Genomic DNA, 6,000 nt, shown 5'->3' with positions numbered 1-6,000 from the left:
TCCTAGAACTTTTTTGCTCAAAGCTAGTGCTCTATCATTTGAGCCACAGCTCCACTTCAGCTTTTTTGATAAGTTAGTTGGAGATAAGAATCTCACAACCTTTCCTATACTTTCTGGCTTTGAATGTAGGTCCTCAGATCTCAGCCTCCTGAGAAACTAGGATTACAAGGTATAGTCTACTGGAACCTAGCCTGATTTTTTTTTTCTGGTCCTGGGGCTTGACCTCAGGGCCTGTGTACTATCCTGAAGCTGTCCCTGCCCTGGCTGGCTTTGACCCATGATTTTCAGATCTCAGCTTCCTGAGTAGCTAGGAAGGATGAAAACCAGACACTGGTAGCTCAAGCCTATTACAGGCTTGAGCTACCAGTGTCTGGTTTCCATCCTTCATTGCTTGCTTCCTTCCCTCCTTCAGTCCTTTCCTCCCTCCCTCCTTTCTTCTACCCTCTGTCTCACTCTATCTCTGTCTGTCTCTTTCTCTCTTTTTTTAAGTCAGTCATGAGGCTTGGACTCAAGGCCTGGACAGTCTCCTTGAACTTTTTCACAAGGCTAGAGCTCTGCCACTTTGAGCCACAGTACCACTTCCAGTTTTCTGTTGGTTAATTGGAGATAAGAGTCTCTTGGGGAAATGGCTCAAGTGGTAGAGCACTAGCCTTGAGCTGAAGAACTGAGGGACAGCGGCCCAGGCCCAGAGTTCAAGCCCCACAACTGGGGGAAAAAAGAGAGAGAGCGCTTAGGCACAGTGCCCAGGCCCTGAGTTCAAGGCCCAGTACCAACCAAAAAGAAAAAAAATAGTAAAATAAGCCATTTAGCCAGGCGCCAGTGGCTCACGCCTGTAATCCTAGCTACTCAGGAGGCTGAGATCTGAGGATCACAGTTCAAAGCTAGACAGGGCAGGAAAGTCCACGTGAGACTCTTATCTCATAAACCACTAGAAAACCGGAAGTGGTGCTGTGGCCCAAGAGGTAGAGCACTGGCCTTGAGCTGAAGAGCTGAGGGACAGTGTCTAGGCCCAGAGTTCAAGCCCCATAACCGACCAAAAAGAAGTCTCTTGGACTTTTCTGCTCCAGCTGGCTTTGAACCATGATCCTCAGATCTCAGCCTTCTCAGTAGCTATGATTATCAGCATGAGCCACTAGTGCCCAATTCTGTCTTTTTCTTTTGAGATGGTATCTAGGCACCATTGGTCCATGCCTATAATCCTACCCACTCAGGAGGCTAAATTCTGAGGATTGCAGTTCAAAGACAGACTTGGCAGGAATTATCTCCAGTTAACTACCAAAAAAGCCAGAAGTGGACCTGTGACTCTAGCCTTGCACACAAAAGCCCAGCCTTCACAGTAAACTCTTAAGTAAAAATGGTAGAATTTCACACTTCAAAAACTGGGGCTGGGAAGGTGGCTCAGTGGTAGAGCACTTGCCTTGCATGCATGAGGCCCTGGGTTCGATTCCTCAGCACCACATAAGCAAAAAGAAAAAAGCCGGAAGTGGTGCTGTGGCTCAAGTGGTAGAGCATTAACCTTGAGCTGAAGAGCTGAGGGACAGCGCCCAGCCCCAGAGTTCAGGCCCCACGACCGGACCCAAAAAAAAAAAAATTGTAAAATAGGGCTGGGAAGGTGGCTCAGTGGTAGAGTGCTTGCCTTGCATGCATGAGGCCCTGGGTTCGATTCCTTGGCACCACATAAGCAAAAAGAAAAAGCCGGAAGTGGCGCTGTGGCTCAAGCGGTAGAGCGCTAGCCTTGAGCTGAAGAGCTGAGGGACATTGCCCAGGTCCAGATTCAGACCCCAAGACCGGATCCCCCCCCCCCAAAAAAAATTGTAAAATAGTGGCTGGGAAGTTGACTCAATGGTAGAGCTCTTACCTTGCATGCATGAGGCCCTGGGTTCGATTCCTCAGCACCACATAAAAAGAAAAAAGCCGGAAGTGGCCCTGTGGCTCAAGTGGTAGAGCGCTAGCCTTGAGCTGAAGAGCTAAGGGACAGCGCCCAGGCCCAGAGTTCAGGCCCCATGACTGACCCCCCCCCCCAAAAAAAAAAAAACAACTTGTAAAATAGCCAGGCCCCGGTGGCTCATGCCTGTAATCCTAGCTACTCGGGAGGCTGAGATCTGAGGATCACGGTTCAAAGCCACCCCAGGCAGGAAAGTTCATGATACTCTTATCTCCAATAAACCAGCTAGAAAACTGGAAGTGGTACTTTGGTTCAAGCGGTAGAGCGCTCGCCTTGAGCTGAAGAGCACAGGGACAGCGCCCAAGCTCCATGACCAACAAAGAAAAGAAAAAAAAAAAGAGTTACCAAAGTTCAATGCTAGTCTAGTCAGAATAGTCCGTGAACCTTTATCTCCAAAATAGCAAGAAGCAGAGTTGGAAAATCTGACAACCATGGCTCAAACCTGTAGTCCTAGCTATTCAGGAGGCTGGTAGCTGCTAGTTCAGGTTAAGAGCCAGACCAAACAGAAAATCCAAGAGACTTTAACTTTTTTTTAAACTTTTTTTGCCAGTTAACTGGCAAAAAAAAAAAAAAAAAAGGCTAGATCTGGATATGTAGTCCAAGTATTGAAGGGGTAACAGTGAGCAAAAAAGTCAACCTAGCGCATAAAGCCCTGAGTTTAAGTACATACATCCACTTACAAAAAGACCCTATTTCAAAATTAACCAACACAAACTAGGACTTATGGCATGACTCACTGATAAAGTCCTTATACACAATTCAAACCCCAGTACGACACACACACACACACGACTTGTCACCAGGAATGCTGAGGTAGACCTTCAGTTCCAACACTCAAGAAACCAAGGCAGCAGAGCTTATGAGTTTTCCCTTCCTCCTTCCCTCCTCTCTCGCCTCTCAAAAATAAAAGTGGTTCACACCTGTTTTCCTAGTTACTTGAGATGTGATTTTCTGAACTGACATCAGATTCTCACCTTATTAACTAGAAAAGAACTGGAAATAGAGGTGTGGCTCAAGTGGTATAGCACCAGCTCAGTAGAGAATACACAATACCATGCGTTTAAACTCCAGCATGTAAAAAAAAGCAGGGGAGGAGGGGCAGCTAGGAAGGTGACACAGTGGTGGAGCACTTGCCTTGCATCCATGAGACCCTGGGTTCCATTCCTCAGCACCACCTAAGCAGAAAAAGCCAGAAGTGGCACTGTGGCTCAGGTGGTAAAGCACTAGCCTTAAGCTGAAGAGCTGAGGGACAGCGCCCAGGCCCAGAGTTCAGGCCCCACAACTCACCAAAAACAAAAAGCAAAGAAAAGGAAAAAGAACAACAACAATGGCTTAAACTCAACGGTTTAAACTCAAACACATACACAAAAAAAACCAACAACAACAACAAAAAACCCACCTCAGTAGCTTAAAAACTCATGCTAATCATGTGGACCACAGGCTTAGTTAAGCAGGATATAAGGCACTGGAGACTAATTAGATACCTGGTTCCTGTTATCCTAGCAACTCAGGAGGCTGAGAACTGAGGATTGCTGTACAAAGCCAGCCCAGGCAAAGAAGTCTGAGACTATTTCCAGTTAAATGACAAAATGCCAGACTAAGTTGTAGAGCATCGGCCCATGAGCTAAAAGGCTGAGCAAGAGCTCAAGGCCCTTGCTGAGCTCAAGCCCCTGTAGGAACACACATATACACAAAAAGTGGTAGGCTGCTTAAGACTAGTGGTGTATGGTGGCTCCATATAGGTACCTCCAATATGAGGAAAGAGGATAATTGCCTGACATGGTTTGTGTTTCCCACTCCCCTCCATAGCAAGATTCTGAGACAAGGATACAAGAAGAAAGTAGTTTGTCTTGATGTCATCCCAAGAAAGACTGCTAGGATAATAGAGAAGTTAGTCAGAAAATATGGAACATGAGAAATACAAGTGTTCATTATCCAGCCCTTTACCCTTGAGTATAACTGCAGCCTGGGAAACTGCATACTAATATGAAACAAAATTTGCTTCAAGTTTGAAGAATACACTTGACAGTGGAGGCAAGGCTGGAAATGTGGCTTAGTGGTAGAGTGCCTAGCATGAAGGAAGCCCTGCATAACCAGAAAACACTGGAAGTGGTACTATGTCTCAAGTGGAAGAATGATAGCAAATGAAGCTCAGAGACAAAGCCTAGGTCCTCAGTTCAAGCCCCAAAACTAACAAAAAAAAAAAAAGGATTTTAGGTTTGGGGGAGCCTAGATATCTAGGGACAAGACCCTATTTTTTATTCTTTGCAAGAGCAAATACATAATTAGCAAACCCTAAACATTTATGGAATTGAATTCACATTTACCCAACCAACATTTTCCTGAACCTGCCCATCTTCGGAATTCCAGGGATTCATGCTACTCTAGTGGTCAGTCTATAACTACCAACTCAGTTTTGAATTTCATGGAATATTAGCAGCCTGCAGTCCATTAGAAAAGTTTGGAAGACAGCTAAGCAGTGGTAGCTCACAGCTGTAATCCCTAGCTACTCAGGAGGTTGAGATCTGAGGATCAAGATTCAAAGCCAGCCTGGACAGAAAAGTCCATGAGACTTATCTCCAATTAACCACAAGAAAACCAGAAGTGGTGCTGTGGCTCAATGTGGTAGAGCTCTAACCCTGAGTGAAAAAACTCAGAGACAGCACCCAGTTCCTGAGTTCAAGCCCCATGTCCAGTAGAAAACAAAAGTTTGGAAGATACCATGACATTAGGGGTTCACTTTTTATAATGAAGTTTGAACTCTACCACTTCAGCAACATACCAAATGGTTTCACCTTCTGTATATTTTTTGTTTTCAAACAGGGTTTCGCTATGTAGCCCAGGTAGAGAACTTGCTATGTAACCCAACCTGGCCTCAAACTCCCAGTCTTCCTTCCTCAGGCTCTCAAGTGTTGGGATTATCACATGCCTAGCTGAATAAATTCACTATTTTTACTTAGTGTGTGTGTATGTGTGCACACGTGTGCACGCTGATACTAAGGCTTGACCTCAGCACCTGGGAACTCCCCTTAGCTAGCTTTATTGCTGAAGGCTGGCATTCTACCACTTGAGTTCTGCTTCTGGCTTTTTGCTGGTTATTTAGAGGAAAGAGTCTCAGACTTTCCTGCTAAGGCTGGCTTCAAACTATGATCCTTAGCTGTCGGTCTTCCTAAGCACCTAGAATTATAGCCATGCACTGGCATCTCGCTTAAAATCTCTTTCTTTTGTTCTTTCATTTTTTCTTTCTTTGTACCAGCACTGGGGCTTTAACTTTTCTGCCCAGGCTGGCTTCGAATGGCGATTCTCAGATCTCTACTTGCTGCCTAATTAGGAAGAGCCACTAGAACCTGGCCTAAATTCACTTTTGCTATTTATATTCTTTTTTTCTGGACCTCAGTAACGGATGAGGATAAATTGAGTTTTCACTCACTATGTTCAAATTTTTCATGAGTATACACTAAAATGTTCAACTGATTAGAAAGATCCTAGCAAACACACCAAAGATAAAAATGTAGAATATGAAAAAAATAAAATGTCTTTGTAGCATTCATTCATGAAACACTAAATAAATGTTGTCCTCTATCAAACTCCAGTTTCTGTACTTTGTGCCTTCGAAATTTTCTCCAATGTTAAGTCAACAAAATGCTTTTTAAAATGAGAAATGAGCTGTTCAGTGGTAAAGTTGTGGTCTAGGACATAAAGACTCTAGATTCAATCTCTAGCAATGAAAAAAATACAATCAGATTAAAGGAAGATACTCTTTGAGGAGGAACCCAAAGGCATAACTCCTCTGAACATCTAAATTACTATTTATCATTTTTAGGAGTTTACAGTGGTGTAATATACTTTGTAACCAAAATAATCACTGATTTTTATTTCATTTGTGCTATTGTATCTTGTTCTTTTATTCCTTTTTTTCCCCCAAAAGAGTGTCCTTCATCCGTCCATTTTGTTATTGGAACCTTTAATGACAATAAAATTACCCAAAATGATAAAACTTTAAAATATATGTACCAACTCTCTATCAGAAAAATTTTTTCCCCCAGGGCTGAGGA

The sequence above is a fragment of the Dipodomys merriami genome, unplaced genomic scaffold (assembly GCF_024711535.1).
Source record: "Dipodomys merriami isolate MVZ:Mamm:240054 unplaced genomic scaffold, mDipMer1.0.p SCAF_63, whole genome shotgun sequence".
NCBI lineage: Eukaryota > Metazoa > Chordata > Mammalia > Rodentia > Heteromyidae > Dipodomys > Dipodomys merriami.
This window is presented reverse-complemented; position numbering follows the sequence as displayed.